The sequence below is a fragment of the Elephas maximus genome, chromosome 2, assembly GCF_024166365.1.
Source record: "Elephas maximus indicus isolate mEleMax1 chromosome 2, mEleMax1 primary haplotype, whole genome shotgun sequence".
Taxonomy (NCBI): Eukaryota; Metazoa; Chordata; class Mammalia; order Proboscidea; family Elephantidae; genus Elephas; species Elephas maximus.
Genome location: NC_064820.1, coordinates 210752567 through 210769870, shown reverse-complemented (window position 1 = coordinate 210769870; position 17304 = coordinate 210752567). Strand labels below are relative to the sequence as shown.

Sequence of the window (17304 nt, the reverse complement as noted above, 5' to 3'; positions counted from 1 at the left end):
GGATGGCACAGAACCACCAGTGAGTGATTCGTTCTGTGTACATGAGAGCTCCACAAGTCGGAGGCAACTCTGCAGCAACTAACAACAGCTAACCAGTATCAACTAGAGAGAATAAAACTGGATAAATGTGAAAATAAACTAAATGTGAGACAATAAACATACTTGGGCTAATTTTTTTCCACATTATTATTCTTCATGTTTTTTTGATTATTCGCCTTTTTCTCTGCTATTCAAAGCAAAGTACCCAAAGATGCCCAACTCTACCACAGTCACTGAATTCCTGCTTATGAGGTTGTCTGATGTGTGGAATTTCAGAGTCTTGCACGCCATGTTATTCTTATTCACGTACTTGGCTATGCTGCTGGGGAACCTTCTCACTGTCACAGTAACCACTCTCGACCAGAGTCTTCACACCCCCATGTATTTCTCCCTTAGGAATTTGTCCGTCCTGTGCTACATTTCCGTCACTGTACCCAAGGCATGTGTCATCTTCCTGCTTGACAACAGGGTAATCTCCATGGTTGGATGTGCAGCTCAGATCTTCCTTGTGATTTTGTTTGCTTTTGCAGAGCTGCTATTTCTCACCATCATGGCCTGTGACCGCTATGTGGCCATCTGCCAACCCCTCCACTACCCTATGATCATGAACCCTCGGGCCTGTGTCCAAATGACACTGACCTCCGTATTCAGTGGTCTGATCTATGCAGGTGGGCACACTGGCAATGCATTCCGGTTGTCCTTCTGTCATTCCAATGTGGTCCATCAGTTCTTCTGTGATGTCCCATCTCTGCTGAAACTCTCCTGCTCTGACACTCTCAGCAATGAGATTGTAATTTTTGTCTCTGTAGTGGTTATTGCAGGTGGCTGCTTTATCTTCATCATCATGTCTTATATTCACGTATTTTCTGCTGTGCTCAAGCTTCCAACCAGAGGAGAGTGAGAAAAGGTCTTTTCTACCTGTGTTCCTCACATTCTTGTGGTGACAGTCTTTGTCGTCTCAGGCATTACGGTCTATCTGAAGCCAACCTCCAATTCACCTACAACTCAAGACATAATCATTTCTTTGTTCTACTCTGTAGTCCCACCTTTCCTAAATCCTATTATCTATAGTCTCAGAAATAAGCAGATAAAGGAGGCTATAAGGCGAGTTATGAGTAGAATGCTCTATTCAGGAAAATGATGTGGTCATTATTTTAAGACATTTCTCCTTTGATGAAGTGAGTTGAAAAATACTTCAAAATTAGCTTTCTTGCATATTTCCAAAATTGGGGGACCTGATTTTCAGCATAGAAACAATGTTGTTGTTGTTAGTTGCTATCAAGAGTTTCCTGCTCATGGCAATCTTAGGCATAACATAATGAAAGTTTCCCCAGTCCTGCACCATCTTCATGTTCATTGATACATTTAAGTCCATTATCTGACTATTGTGCCAATCCACCTGACTGAGTTTTTCTTTCCTTTGTTGACACTGAAACCTTATTAATCTTTAACAAACATTTTTGTAGAAACAATATATTTATATTTCATTTTGAGGTTTCCCCTCCCCAAAATGTACATTCCCCGATACCTGAAGTGTGACAGTTAAAGATTCTTATCTTTGCTAAATATTTCTCTTTAGGGTTATCTAGAGTCCTAAAATAGATAAACTATGTATTAGCTTTGATGTTTTTGTAATTATGAGAGAAAAATAATTCATTCATTGTAAATTTTAAATAATCCTAAAAATAATAGAATAACATCTGAAAACTGTTCATAAAAATAACACAAAAGATTAATTTTTTTAATAAAAAAAGAAAAGAATTATCTGAAAGTGTGATTTGGTAAGAGCAATCAATGATACCTTATGCTGTTTTTAGTAATCTAGAAGGACAAATTTTAAATAAAAATTAATTACAAGATTTAAGTCACTTGTTTAGAAAGATTAGGATTACTTTTTGGTGCTAATTATCTTCTCCATGGCAAGAAGATAAATATAAGGTTTTTTTCCCGCATTTTATCTTACTATTTATCTGATGAATCCTTTCAAAATATTAAGATCCAAAGTATAAAATTCTTTTTTCAGTGGAGCTTTGATTCAAAATGGCCATTACCTGTCCATTTCAGCTCACTTATGCCTAGGATATTGATTTTTATGCATCCCGTTTCATTTTTGGCAACTTCCAATTATCCTAGGTTCAAAATTCGTAGTTTCCACATTCTGATTATTAATGGATGTTTGCAGCTCTTTCTTCTCATCTTGAGTCTTGCCACATCAGCAAAGGAATGTCCCAAAAGCTTGACTCCATACATATCATTAAGGTCAACTCTACTTTGAGGAGCAGTTCTTCTCCAGTTGTATTTTGAGTGCTTTCCAACCTGAGGAGCTCATCTTCCAGCACTATATCAGACAATGTTCCCCTACTATTCATAAGGTTTTCACTGGCCAATTTTTTCAGCAGTAGACCGCCAGGTCCTTCTTCCTAGCCTGCCTTAGTCTGGAGGCTCCACTGAAACCTGTCCACCAAGAGTGACCCTGCTGGTATTTGAAATACTGGTGGTGACCTCATACCACCAAGAAAGCAGCACCAGTAGCAGAGCGCATCCTTTGGACCCAGGGTCTCTGTGCCTGAGAATCTCCTTGGCCGTGGGAAGATTGAGGACAAAGACCTTCTCCCAGAGCCAACAGAGAGAGAAAGACTGCCCCTGGAGCTGATGCATTAAATTTGGACTTTTAGCCTACTTTACTGTAAAGAAATAAATTTCTCTTTGTTAAAGCCATCCACTTGTGGAATTTCTGTTGACAGCACTAGATGACGAAGACAACAGTAGAACAAACTGACTGACGCATGGTAGAACTGCAGGTATAGGATTTACAAAACATATTTTGGGGGGACACAATTCAATCCATAACAGTTACTAAATTTAAGTTGTATAAATGTAAATCAGATTGTTATAAATGTAACACCTTAGGTATCGTTATCCTAGTAACCACAAAGAAACATCTAAAAACTATTCACAAAAGGAAAAGAGAAGGGATAAAAATGGTTGACTACAAAAAAAGGCAAAAAACACAAAATTTGGCAGTATTGGAAGAAATGAGAGAAAAAGAAAGTATACCACCAAAACCAAACCCTCTGCCATCGAGTCAATTCCTGCTCATACCGACCCTATAGAACAGAGTAGAACTGCCCCGTAGAGTTTCCAAGGAGCACTTGGCAGATTTTAACTGCCAACGTTTTGGTTAGCAGCCGTAGCACTTAACCACTACACCACCAGGGTTTCCCGAAGAAAGTACAAGCCACACAAAAAGCAAATAACAAAATGATACGAGAATCTCTTTCCTAGCAGTAATTACCACGAATTAAACATTTCAGTGAAAAGGTATATAGTGGCATAAAGGTTTTAAAAAATCCATTGTCTTGCTGTCTGAAAAAATCATGTCTCAGGACTAAAGACACAAATAGATTGAATAGATTAGAATTGAAAGAATGAAAAACATATGCCATGCAAATAGTAACCAGAACAGCTAGGGTAGTGAACCTATTTTCATATTAAATAGACTTTAAGTCAAAATCTGTTATAAGATATAAAGTTGGAAATTGTGTAATGATAAAAGAGTGAATTCGTCAAAAATATGTAACAATTTTGAATATGTAAGGTCTTAACTTCAGAGCCCCAAAAGATATATAAGGCAAACACTGATGTAAATGAAGGGAGAAAAAGACAGTTCTAAAACAATAGGTGGAGACTTTAATACATGACTTTTAACAGGGAATAAAATATCTGGAAAGAAGAAGAGCCATGAAGAAATAGGAGATTTGAACAATGCTCTAAACCCAGTTGGCTCTGAGTCATGGCAGCTTTTTATGTAACAGAAGGAAATGTTGCCCAACCCTCTGCCATCTTCATGATCACTGGTATGTTTGAGTCCATCGTTGTGGGTAATGTGTCAATCCATCTCACCGAGGGTTTCCCTAGTTTTCACTGACATTCTACTTCACCAAACATGATGGCGCATTCTAGCTATTGGTCTTTGCTAATGACATGTCCAAAGTCAGCAAGCTGAAATTTTGCCGTCCTCACTTCTAATTATATTTCTTCTATGACTGATTTGTTTGGTTTTGTGGCAGTCTTCAATATATCCCATAATGTTTACCAACATCACAATTCAAATACATCAATTCTTCTTCCGCCTTCCTTTCTCATTGTCCCATTTTCACATGCATATGGGGCAATTGAGAAGACCATGGCTTGGGTCAAGCACACTGTCTTAGTTTTCTAGTGCTGCTATAACAGAAATACCACGAGTGGATGCCTTTAAAAAATTGAAATTTATTGTCTCCCAGCCTGGGAGGCTAGAAGTTCAAATTCAGGGTGCCGATGTAACCAAATGAGGGTTCTTGTCCTGTCCTATTAGCCGATCAAAATAAGGTATACGTATACCACCAACTGCAAGGGAAACAGAAAGTGGAAATTTATTGTTTGTGCAAACAAGGAACAACGTGAGGCCTAGCAGCTGAAAGACCACAAGCTCCCAGCCCCAGGGGATCAGGAACCTTTTGTGTCCTCTAGTCCCCAGGGGGAGGGTTTGGCGCCTGAAACCCAAAACCCCAAACCCTCCCATGCCGAGATTTAGAGATCCGGCTACTGAGTCATGTTGCAAATCCCGCATTGTGGGATCTTTTGCTTTGCAAAGGGGCTTGGTGCTGCATGTGCTGGAGAATATTTTCCCTTCCAGCGATGCTTACTTCCAGGGTCAAGTAAGGACACAGTTCTTTAGATCCTGCGTATGCACCAAGATGCTGGTTTCCGCATCCACAAGGTTCTGGTGCCAAATTGAAACTGCCGTGTGGTCCGGCCAAGCCTCAGTTAGAGACAGCAACTTGGCAGGCTGCAAGCGGATGAGGTGGGGAACCGTGGGCAAACGGGGGAAGCCTCAGAGGAGGCTTCACTGGCTCCAGGGGAAGGCTTCCTCTTTCTGTGGGCTCTGGGGGAAGGTTCCTTGTCTTCAATCTCCCCCAGGTCTAAGAGCTTCTCAGTGTAGGGACCCTGGGTCTAAAGGATGCACTCTGCCCCTGGAGTTTCTTTCTTGGTGGTATAAGGTCTCCCTGTCTCTCTGCTTGCTTTTCTTTTATGTCTCAAAAGAGATTGACTTGAGACACAACTTAATCTTGTAGATTGAGTCCTGCCTCATTAACATAACTGCCTCTAATCCTGCCTCATTAACATCATAGAGGTAGCCTTTGAGTAATTAATAAAACATAAAGATCCATCTGCTTTCAGCCAAGATCCATCTAACATCAGTGATGATACACCTTGTTCCACATCCTTCCACGTCCTCTTCTGAATCCAGCTTGAACTTCTGAAAGGTTCCCTGTTTATGTATGGCTGCAGTCTCTTCAGAATTATTTTCAACAAAATTCAGCTAGTATGTAACATTAATGATATTATTTGATAATTTAGTCCTTCCAACTGATTGCCTTTCTTTGGACTGGGCACAAATATGGATCTCTTCCAGTCGATTGCCCAAGTAGCTGCCTTCCAAATTTCTTCATGTAGACAAGTAAGTTCCCAGGGTTGCATTCATTTGTTGAAGCATCTCAATTGGTACTCAGTCAATGCTTGGAGCCTTGTTTTTTTTGTGAATGCCTTCAGCGCAGCTTCATCTTCTCCCTTCAGTGCAGGCAGTTCTTTTTCTTCCTTTCTGTTTTATCTATTTACTTACTGGTGGAAATATCCACAGTCAAAAAGAATTGGTTGATGTTCAGCTATTTTAGGAGGTAGCATATGATCAAGAACCTCTGGTACTGATGGAAGGAATCCAATCTGTGCCGAAGGGAATGTGAAAAACAAGCCTCCAGTAATTGACAAAATCCCAATTGAGAATTTTCAATAAACAGGTGCATCCCTAGAGGTGCTCACTCATCCATATCAGGAAATTTGAAGGACAGCTGCCTGGTCAACAAACAGGAAGAGATGCACATTTGTGCCCATTCCAAAAAAAAGGTGATCCAAAGAATGTGGAAATTATCTAACAATATCATTAATATCACACACAAGTAAAATTTTGCTGAAGGTCATTCAAAAGTGGTTTGCAGCAGTACATCGACAGGGAATTTTCAGAAGTTCAAGCCTAATTAAGAAGAGGATATGGAACATGGGATACCATTGTTGATGTCAGATGGATCCTGGCTAAAAGCAGAAAATATCAGAAAGATGTTTACCAGTGTTTTATTGACTATGCAAAGACATTCAACTGTGTGGATCATAACATATTAACATTGTAAAGAATGGGAATTCCAGAACACTTGTTCGGCACATGAGGAAATTGTACATAGAACAAGAAGCGGTTGTTCAAACAGAACAAGGGGATACTGCATGGCTTAAAGTCAGGAAAGGTATGTGTCAGGGTTGTATCCTCCCACCATACTCATTCAATCTGTATATTGAGCAAATAATCTGAGAAGCTGGGCTATATGAAGAAGAATGGGGTATCAGGATTGGAGGAAGACTCATTAACAACCTGTGTTATGCAGATGACACAATTTTGCTTGATGAAAGTGAAGAGGGTTTGAAGCACTTACTGATGAAGATCAAAGACCACAGTCTTCAGTATGGATTACACCTCAACATAAAACAAAAATTCTCACAATTGGACCAATAGCAACATCATGATAAACAGAAAAGTTGTAAAGAATTTCATTTTACTTAGATTCACAATCAATGCCCATGGAAGCAGCAGTCAAGAAAACAAATGACATATTGCACTGGGCAAATCTGCTGCAAAAGACCTATTTAAAGTGTTAAAAAGCAAAGATACCCCTTTGAGGGGTAGGTTGTGCTTGACCCAAGCAATGGCATTTTCAGTCATCTCATATGCACACAAAAGCTGGACAATGAATAAGGAAGACTTAAGAATTGATATCTTTGAATCAGTATTGGCGAAGAATATTGAATATACAATGGACTGCCAAAAGAACGAACAAATCTGTCTTGGAAGAGGCACAGTCAGACTGTTCATTGGAAGCCAGAATGGCAAGACTTCGCCTTACGTTGTTTGAACATGTTATCACAAGAGACCCAGTCATGCTTGGTAAAGTAGAGGGTCAGCAAAAAAGACGAAGACACTCAGTGAGACAGGTTGACATAAAAAAAAAAAATAGTGGATGCAAAAATGGGCTCAAACATAGCAACAATTGTGAGGATGGCACAGGACTGGGCAGTGTTTCGTTCCACTGTACACAGTGTTTCTATGAGTTGAAATTGACTGGATGGCAATTAACAACAATTCCCAGTCATACAACATTTCAACAATTTCTACATGTACACCTCAGTGTACAACATTGATTATATTCTTCAAGTTGTATAAACATTCTCACCATCCTTCTCCAAGTTGTTCCACCATCATTGACTTAGACTCACTGCCCCCTAAGCTTCTCATCTAAGCCTTTGAGTGGCTAAGTCAATTTGATCTCACAGAGATAACTATTTAAAAGAGCACAATTCTCAAGGCAGACATAGCAACTATTTTTTATTCCAAAGACTTTAGGAGATAGTTTTGGTTCAAGGCTTAAAGTTTAAAGACCAGCTCAGGGCAATAGTTTGGGGGGTTGATCCAGCCTCAATGGCTCCAGAGAATCTGGATTCCATTGGGAACTTTTATATTCTGTTCCACATTCTTCCCCCTTTTGATCAGGATTCTTCTATAGACTCTGATCAAAATGATCAATATGATAGCCAGGCACCATCCAGTTCTTCTGGTCTCATGGCAAGGAGGCAGTTGTTTATGAAGGTAACCAGATACACAATCCATTTCCTCCTCCAATTCCTGACTCTCCTTTCTCTGGTGCTCCGGGTAAATGGAGACCTATTTTTGCACCTTGGATGGCCGCTTGCTAGCTTTTAAGATCCCAGGCACTACACTACAAACTCGGAGGCAGAAGTACTGACAAACACTATTAGGCCAGTTGATTGGGATGTCCCTTAAAACTATGGCCATAAACCTCCAAACCAAGAAAACAGATCCTGTGAGGTGTTTGTATCTAAGCAGTCTCAACAGCTGCTTTTTTTTTTTTTATAAATATATATAGCTATATCACCACTGGTGGTACAGTGGTTAAAGCACTCAGCTGCTAACCAAAGGTCATCGGTTTAAACCCACTAGCTGCTCTTTGGGAGAAAGATATGGCAGTCTGCTTCTGTAAAGATTTACAACTTTTGAAACTCTGTCTTATAAGGTCATTGTGGATAGGAATTGACTGGACAGGAGTGAGTTTGGCTTTTTTGTTTGATCACAACATTTGCTAATTCAACATTTTTTAGATGCATGGCATAGTGATGTCAATTACATTAATCAGTTGCACAACAATTACTCTTAATTTCAAATTTACCATCACCATAAACCAAAACTCACTACTTCTCAAAAAATATCTTCCTTTCCCCCTCCCTCCCACCACTGTTATCTGCTAATAAACTCTAGACTCTATATTTGCCTAGTCTTGTCATTTTATATAAGTGAGATTATACAATATGTGTCCTTTTATGATTGAGTTCTTCCACTTAGCATGTTTTCAAGCTCCATCCCTGTTGTAGCATGCATCAGGACTTCATTTCTCTCTCTGAGTAGTATTCCAAGGTATGTATTTTACCACATTTTGCTTATCAGTTCATCACTTATGAACACGTAGGTTGTTTCCACCTTTTCGCTATTATGAACCGTGCTGCAGTGAATATTGGTGTACATATGTCTTTTTGTGTCCCTGCCGTCAAGTTCTTTGTGTATATACCTAGGAGTGGGATTGTTTGGTTATATATTAGTTCTATTTTTAGTATTCTGAGAATTGCCAAACTATTTTGCACAATGGTTGTGTCATTCAGCACCAGAATTTTTGATCATATGCTACCTCCTGAAATGGTTGAATGTCAACCAATTCTTTTTGGTACAGTCACTCTATATTCCTTCATCTTCTGATGCTTCCTGCATCATTCAATTTTTCGTGCATAGAACCATCAGTAATACAACTCAAGACTTAAATTTTCTCTTCAGTTCTTTCAGCTTGAAAAATACTGATCATGTTTTTCTGCTTTTGTTTTCTAACTCCAGGTCTTTGCACATGTCATCATAATAATTTCCCTTGGGTTCTTGAGCTTCTTACGCTGCCATCATGACTCCTTATTCTTTGCTGTCATCTTTGTATATCTTACCCTCTAAAAATAATTCCTCTCACCTTCAGCAGCTTTTATAATTTTCTGCCTATTACTTGTGTTGAACAACTGAACTTAATGTGGTTTGGTCTAGTTATCTTCTTTTTTCTTGTACTTAGGTTTCGTTAAGCTTCTTGGATCTACAGATTTATAGTTGTTCATTAAAAATAAAATTGGTAACATTTTGGCTATTTTTATTTATACATTTTTTCTGTGAACAACCACTTTTAGGTGCAACAGTTACCTGTACTGAAGCATTTTTGAAGAGATTGTAAAGTAATTGGTGTTCTTATTTTTTAAAATTTCTTTTTCCTCCTGAGTTTCATTTTAAATCATTCTGATGCCATATCTTCAAGATCAATTATCATTTCTTCTCCAAGGTCTAATAATCATTAACCCCCTCCCATCTAATTCTTATCTCACATTCTGCATCTGTTTTTTTGTTTTTTGCCTTCTAAAGCGCCGTTGAGTTTTTTGTTGTTGTTGCAGTTGTTTTAGTTGTTTTCATCTTCCACATCTCCACTGAACTTTAGGAACATATGGCAAACAGTTATAATAACTCCTGTAATTTATTTCTCTGCTAACTGTAAGATCTGGAGCATTTCTAAGTTAGGTTTTTATGTGGGTATTTTTTTTTTATTGTGGCATAAAACCAATGTCATCACGATAATTTCTGCATGTGTAATTCAGTGACATTGATTACGTTCTTTTTTTTTTATTAACTTTTATTAAGCTTCAAGTGAACGTTGACAAATCCAATCAGTCTGTCACATATAAGTTCACATACATCTCACTCCCTACTCCCACTTGCTCTCCCCCTATTGAGGCAGCCCTTTCAGTCTCTCCTTTCGTGACAATTTTGCCGGCTTCCCTCTCTCTCTATCCTCCCATCCCCCCTCCAGACAAGAGTTGCCAACACACTCTCCAGTGTCCCCCTGATATAATTACCTCACTCTTCATCAGCATCTCTCTCCCCCCCGCTGACCAGTCCCTTTCATGTCTGATGAGTTGTCTTCGGGGATGGTTCCTGTCCTGTGCCAACAGAAGGTCTGGGGAGCATGGCCGCCGGGATTCCTCCAGTCTCAGTCAGACCATTAAGTTTGGTCTTTTTATGAGAATTTGGGGTCTGCATCCCACTGATCTCCTGCTCCCTCAGGGGTCCTCTGCTGTGCTCCCTGTCAGGGCAGTCATCGATCGTGGCCGGGCACCAACTAGTTCTTCTGATCTCAGGATGATGTAGGTCTCTGGTTCATGTGGCCCTTTCTGTCAATTGGGCTCTTAGTTGTCATGTGGCCTTGGTGTTCTTCATTTTCCTTTGCTCCAGGTGGGTTGAGACCAATTGATGCATCTTAGATGGCCACTTGTTAGCATTTAAGACCCCAGATGCCACATTTCAAAGTGGGATGCAGAATGATTTCATAATAGAATTATTTTGCCAATTGACTTAGAAGTGCCCGCAAACCATGGTCCCCAGACCCCTGCCCTTGCTCCACTGACCTTTGAATCATTCATTTTATCCCGGAAACTTCTTTGCTTTTGGTCCAGTCCAATTGAGCTGACCTTCCATGTATTGAGTGTTGTCCTTCCATTCACCTTAAGCAGTTCTTATCTACTGATTAATCAATAAAAAACCCTCTCCCACCCTCCCGCCCTCCCCCCCTCGTACCCACAAAAGTATGTGTTCTTCTCAGGTTTACTATTTCTCAAGATCTTATAATAGTGGTCTTATACAATATTTGTCCTTTTGCCTCTGACTAATTTCGCTCAGCATAATGCCTTCCAGGTTCCTCCATGTTATGAAATGTTTCACAGATTCGTCACTGTTCTTTATCGATGCATAGTATTCCATTGTGTGAATATACCACAATTTATTTACCCATTCATCCATTGATGGACACCTTGGCTGCTTCCAGCTTTTTGCTATTGTAAACAGAGCTGCAATAAACATGGGTGTGCATATATCTGTTTGTGTGAAGGCTCTTGTATCTCTAGGGTATATTCCGAGGAGTGGGATTTCTGGGTTGTATGGTAGTTCTATTTCTAACTGTTTAAGATAACGCCAGATAGATTTCCAAAGTGGTTGTACCATTTTACATTCCCACCAGCAGTGTATAGGAGTTCCAATCTCTCCGTAGCCTCTCCAACATTTATTATTTTGTGTTTTTTGGATTAATGCCAGCCTTGCTGGTGTGAGATGGAATCTCATCGTAGTTTTAATTTGCATTTCTCTAATGGCTAATGATCGGGAGCATTTTCTCATGTATCTGTTGGCTGCCTGAATATCTTCTTTAGTGAAATGTGTGTTCATATCCTTTGCCCACTTCTTGATTGGGTTGTTTGTCTTTTTATGGTTGAGTTTTGACAGAATCATGTAAAATTTAGAGATCAGGTGCTGGTCTGAGATGTCATAGCTGAAAATTCTTTCCCAGTCTGTAGGTGGTCTTTTTACTCTTTTGGTGAAGTCTTTAGATGAGCATAGGTGTTTGATTTTTAGGAGCTCCCAGTTATCTGGTTTCTCTTCATCATTTTTGGTAATGTTTTGTATTCTGTTTATGCCTTGTATTAGGGCTCCTAGGGTTGTCCCAATTTTTTCTTCCATGATCTTCATCGTTTTAGTCTTTGTGTTTAGGTCTTTGATCCACTTGGAGTTAGTTTTTGTGCATGGTGTAAGGTATGGGTCTTGTTTCATTTTTTTGCAAATGGATATCCAATTATGCCAGCACCATTTGTTAAAAAGGCTATCTTTTCCCCAATTAATTGACACTGGGCCTTTGTCAAATATCAGCTGCTCATATGTGGATGGATCTATGTCTGGGTTCTCAATTCTGTTCCATTGGTCTATGTGCCTGTTCTTGTACCAGTACCAGGCTGTTTTAACTACTGTGGCTGTATAATAGGTTCTGAAATTAGGTAGAGTGAGGCCTCCCACTTTCTTCTTCTTTTTCAGTAGTGCTTTGCTTATCCGGGGCTTCTTTCCTTTCCATATGAAATTGGTGATTTGTTTCTCTATCCCCTTAAAATATGACATTGGAATTTGGATCGGAAGTGCGTTATATGTATAGATGGCTTTTGGTAGAATAGACATTTTTACTATGTTAAGTCTTCCTATCCATGAGCAAGGTATGTTTTTCCACTTGAGTATTTCCTTTGGATTTCTTGCAGTAGAGCTTTGTAGTAGTTTTCTCTGTATAGGTCTTTTACTTCCTTGGTAAGATTTATTCCTAAGTATCTTATCTTCTTGGGGGCTACTGTGAATGGTATTGATTTGGTTATTTCCTCTTCGGTGTTCTTTTTGTTGATGTAGAGGAATCCAAGTGATTTTTGTATGTTTCTTTTATAACCTGAGACTCTGCCAAACTCTTATATTAGTTTCAGTAGTTTTCTGGAGGATTCCTTAGGGTTTTCTGTGTATATAATCATGTCATCTGCAAATAGTGATAACTTTACTTCCTCCTTGACAATCCGGATACCCTTTATTTCTTTGTCTAGCCTAATTGCCCTGGCTAGGACTTCCAGCACGATGTTGAATAAGAGCGATGATAAAGGGCATCCTTGTCTGGTTCCCGTTCTCAAGGGAAATGCTTTCAGGTTCTCTCCATTTAGAGTGATATTGGCTGTTGGCTTTGCATAGATGCCCTTTATTATGTTGAGGAATTTTCCTTCAATTCCTATTTTGGTAAGAGTTTTTATCATAAATGGGTGTTGGACTTTGTCAAATGCCTTTTCTGCATCAATTGATAAGATCATGTGGTTTTTATCTTTTGTTTTATTTACGTGATGGATTACATTAATGGTTTTTCTGATATTAAACCAGCCTTGCATACCTGGTATAAATCCCACTTGATCAGGGTGAATTATTTTTTTGATGTGTTGTTGGATTCTATTGCCTAGAATTTTCTTGAGGATTGTTGCATCTATGTTCATGAGGGATATAGGTCTATAATTTTCTTTTTTTGTAATGTCTTTACCTGGTTTTGGTATCAGGGGATGGTGGCTTCATAGAATGAGTTGGGTAGTATTCCGTCATTTTCTATGCTTTGGAATACCTTCAGAAGTAGTGGTGTTAACTCTTCTCTGAAAGTTTGGTAGAACTCTGCAGTGAAGCCGTCCGGGCCAGGGCTTTTTTTTGTTGGGAGTTTTTTGATTACCGTTTCAATATCTTTTTTTTGTTATGGGTCTATTTAGTTGTTCTACTTCTGAATGTGTTAGTTTAGGTAGGTAGTGTTTTTCCAGGAATTCATCCATTTCTTCTAGGTTTTCAAATTTGTTAGAGTACAATTTTTCATAATAATCTGAAATGATTCTTTTAATTTCATTTGGTTCTGTTGTGATGTGGTCCTTCTTGTTTCTTATTCGGGTTATTTGTTTCCTTTCCTGGATTTCTTTAGTCAGTCTAGCCAATGGTTTATCAATTTTGTTAATTTTTTCAAAGAACCAGCTTTTGGCTTTGTTAATTCTTTCAATTGTTTTTCTGTTCTCTAATTCATTTAGTTCAGCTCTAATTTTTATGTTTTGTTTTCTTCTAGTGCCTGATGGATTCTTTTGTTGCTCACTTTCTATTTGTTCAAGTTGTAGGGATAGTTCTCTGATTTTGGCTCTTCTTTTTGTATGTGTGCATTTATCGATATAAATTGGCCTCTGAGCACTGCTTTTGCTGTGTCCCAGAGGTTTTGATAGGAAGTATTTTCATTCTTGTTGCATTCTATGAATTTCCTTATTCCCTCCTTGATGTCTTCTATAACCCAGTCTTTTTTCAGTAGGGTGTTGTTCATTTTCCAAGTATTTGATTTCTTTTCCCTAGTTTTTCTGTGATTGATCTCTAGTTTTATTGCCTTGTGGTCTGAGAAGATGCTTTGTAATATTTAGATGTTTTGGATTCTGCAAAGGTTTGTTTTATGACCTAATATGTGGTCTATTCTAGAGCATGTTCCATGTGCACTAGAAAAAAAAGTATATTTTGCAGCAGTTGGGTGGAGAGTTCTGTATAAGTCAATGAGGTCAAGTTGGTTGACTGGTGTAAGTAGGTCTTCCGTGTCTCTATTGAGCTACTTACTGGATGTCCTGTCCTTCTCCGAAAGTGGTGTGTTGAAGTCTCCTACTATAATTGTGGAGGTATCTATCTCACTTTTCAATTCTGTTAAAATTTGATTTATGTATCTTGCAGCCCTGTCATTGGGTGCATAAATATTTAATACGGTTATGTCTTCCTGATCAATTGTCCCTTTTATCATTATATAGTGTCCTTCTTTATCCTTTCTGGTGGATTTAAGTCTAAAGTCTATTTTGTCAGAAATTAATATTGCTACTCCTCTTCTTTTTTGCTTATTGTTTGCTTGATATACTTTTTTCCATCCTTTGAGTTTTAGTTTGTTTGTGTCTCTAAGTCTAAGGTGTGTCTCTTGTAGGCAGCATATAGATGGATCGTGTTTCTTTATCCAGTCTGTGACTCTCTGTCTCTTTGTTGGTGCATTTAGTCCATTTACATTCAGGGTAATTATCGATAAATAAGTTTTTAGTGCTGTCATTTTGATGCCTTTTATGTGTGTTGTTGACAATTTCATTTTTCCACATACTTTTTTGTGCTGAGGCGTTTTTCTTAGTAAATTGTGAGATCCTCATTTTCATAGTGTTTGACTTTATGTTAGTTGAGTCGTTACGTTTTTCTTGGCTTTTATCTTGAGTTATAGAGTTGTTATACCTTTTTGTGGTTACCTTATTATTTACCCCTATTTTTCTAAGTAAAAACCTAACTTGTATTGTTCTATATCGCCTTGTATCACTCTCCAAATGGCAGTTCAGTGCCTCCTGTATTTAGTCCCTCTTTTTGATTATGGTGATCTTTTCCTATTGATTTCCGTGATTCCCTGTTATGTGTATTTTTTTTTTAATTAATCTTAATTTGTCTGTTTTTGTGATTTCCGTATTTGAGTTGATATCAGGACGTTCTGTTTTGTGACCTTGTGTTGGGCTGATATCTGATATTATTGGTTCTCTGACCAAACAATATCCTTTAGTATTTCTTGTAGCTTTGGTTTGGTTTTTGCAAATTCTCTAAACTTGTATTTATCTGAAAATATCTTAATTTCACTTTCATATTTCAGAGAGAGTTTTGCTGGATATATGATCCTTGGCTGGCAGTTTTTCTCCTTCAGTGTTCCGTATACATCGTCCCATTCCCTTCTTGCCTGCATGGTTTCTACTGAGTAGTCTGAACTTATTCTTATTGATTCTCCCTTGAAGGAAACCTTTCTTTTCTTCCTGGCTGCTTTTAAAATTTTCTGTTTATCTTTGGTTTTGGTGAGTTTGATGATAATATGTCTTGGTGTTTTTCTTTTTGGATCAATCTTAAATGGGGTTCGATGAGCATCTTGGATAGATATCCTTTCGTCCTTCATGATGTCAGGGAAGTTTTGTGTCAGGAGTTCTTCAACTATTTTCTCTGTGTTTTCTGTCCCCCCTCCCTGTTCTGGGACTCCAATCACCCACAGGTTATCCTTCTTGATAGAGTCCCACATGAGTCTTAGGGTTTCTTCATTTTTTTAAATTCTTTTATCTGATTTTTTTCAGCTATGTTGGTGTTGATTCCCTGGTCCTCCAGATGTCCCAGTCTGCATTCTAATTGCTCGTGTCTGCGCCTCTGACTTCCTATTGCGTTGTCTAATTCTGTAATTTTATTGTTAATCTTTTGGATTTCTACATGCTGTCTCTCAATGGATTCTTGCAACTTATTAATTTTTCCACTATGTTCTTGAATAATCTTTTTGAGTTCTTCAACAGTTTTATCAGTGTGTTCCTTGGGTTTTTCTGCAGTTTGCCTTATTTCATTTATGATGTCTTGAAGCGTTCCGTAAATTAGTTTTTTATATTCTGTATCTGATAATTCCAGGATTGTATCTTCATTTGGGAAAGATTTTGATTCTTTTGTTTGGGGGATTGGAGAAGCTGTCATGGTCTGCTTCTTTAAGTGGTTTGATATGGATTGTTGTCTCCGAGCCATCACTGGGAAACTAGTTTTTCCAGAAAATCCGCTAAAAAAAAATGCAGTCAGATCCCTATCAGAGTTCTCCCTCTGGCTCAGGCTATTCGGATGTTAATGAAGCCGCCTGGGGAGGGTGGGGGAGGGAACAGAGAGATAGGAGAGTAGCACCTCAGAATATAGCCAGAGTTGCTTGTCTTACTTGGAATGACTATTATATCTGAGATTCCCGTGGGGCGCATCGCGTATGTGTGCTGGCTGTGTGGAGATTGCCCCCGGGGGGTCTGGCCCGCTGGAGTCACAGTCAGATCCTCCGCTTCCAGTCCCACGCCCAACGTCCAGGCTCCCCTGCTGGGACGGTGCACTCTCGACTCCAAAATCAGTCGCTGCCTCCCGGGGACTTCTCGTCCCTCCAGCCGCGTTGCCGTGCTGCTCCTGCGAACGGTTGGGCCCCTTCCCGGGATTAGTTCAGATGGGTGGAGCAGCTCCCCGTGGTTGTGCCATGACCGAGTGTCCCGGCTGGGACGCTGTTCTCCCCCCTCCAATACCAGTTGCTGCCTCCCGGGGACTTCTCCTACTGGCTGCCTCCCACGCCGCCCGCCCGAACCAGCTGGGCCCCCTCCTGGGGTTAGTTCAGGGGGTTGGAGCAGCTCTCCGTGTTTATGCCGTACCTGCGTCCAGTCCAAATCCCGGCGGAATGGTTCCCTGGCTGGGATGCTGCTCTCCCCGCTCCAATACCAGTCACTGCCTCCCGGGGACTTCTCCTACCAGCTGCGTCCCACGCCGCCTGCGGAACCGGCTGGTCCCCCTCCTGGGGTTAGTTCAGGGGGGTGGAGCAGCTCTCTGTGCTTGTGCCGTACCTGTCTGGTACGCTGGCTTCAGGCTCTGAAAACAATAGCTGCTTCCCCGTATTAGTTCGTTCTCCGTCTCTAAATCTGTGTTTGTTGTTCAGGGTTCGTAGATTGTTTGTATGTGATCGATTCACTTGTTTTTCTGTGTCTTTGTTGTAAAAGGGATCCGAGGTAGCGTCTGCCTAGTCTGCCATCTTGGCTCCGCCTCTCTGATTACGTTCTTCTTGTTGTACACCCATTCTTACTATCCTTTCCTAAATCATTCACCCACCATTAACATAAACTTAATGCCCC

General features: G+C 39.6%; 1 pseudogene; it reads left to right on the top strand.

Moving 5' to 3' along the window:
* The first annotated feature begins 250 nt into the window (after window positions 1–250).
* Window positions 251–1180, top strand: LOC126068097 (olfactory receptor 14C36-like; annotated as a pseudogene).
* Window positions 1181–17304: the final 16124 nt, after the last annotated feature.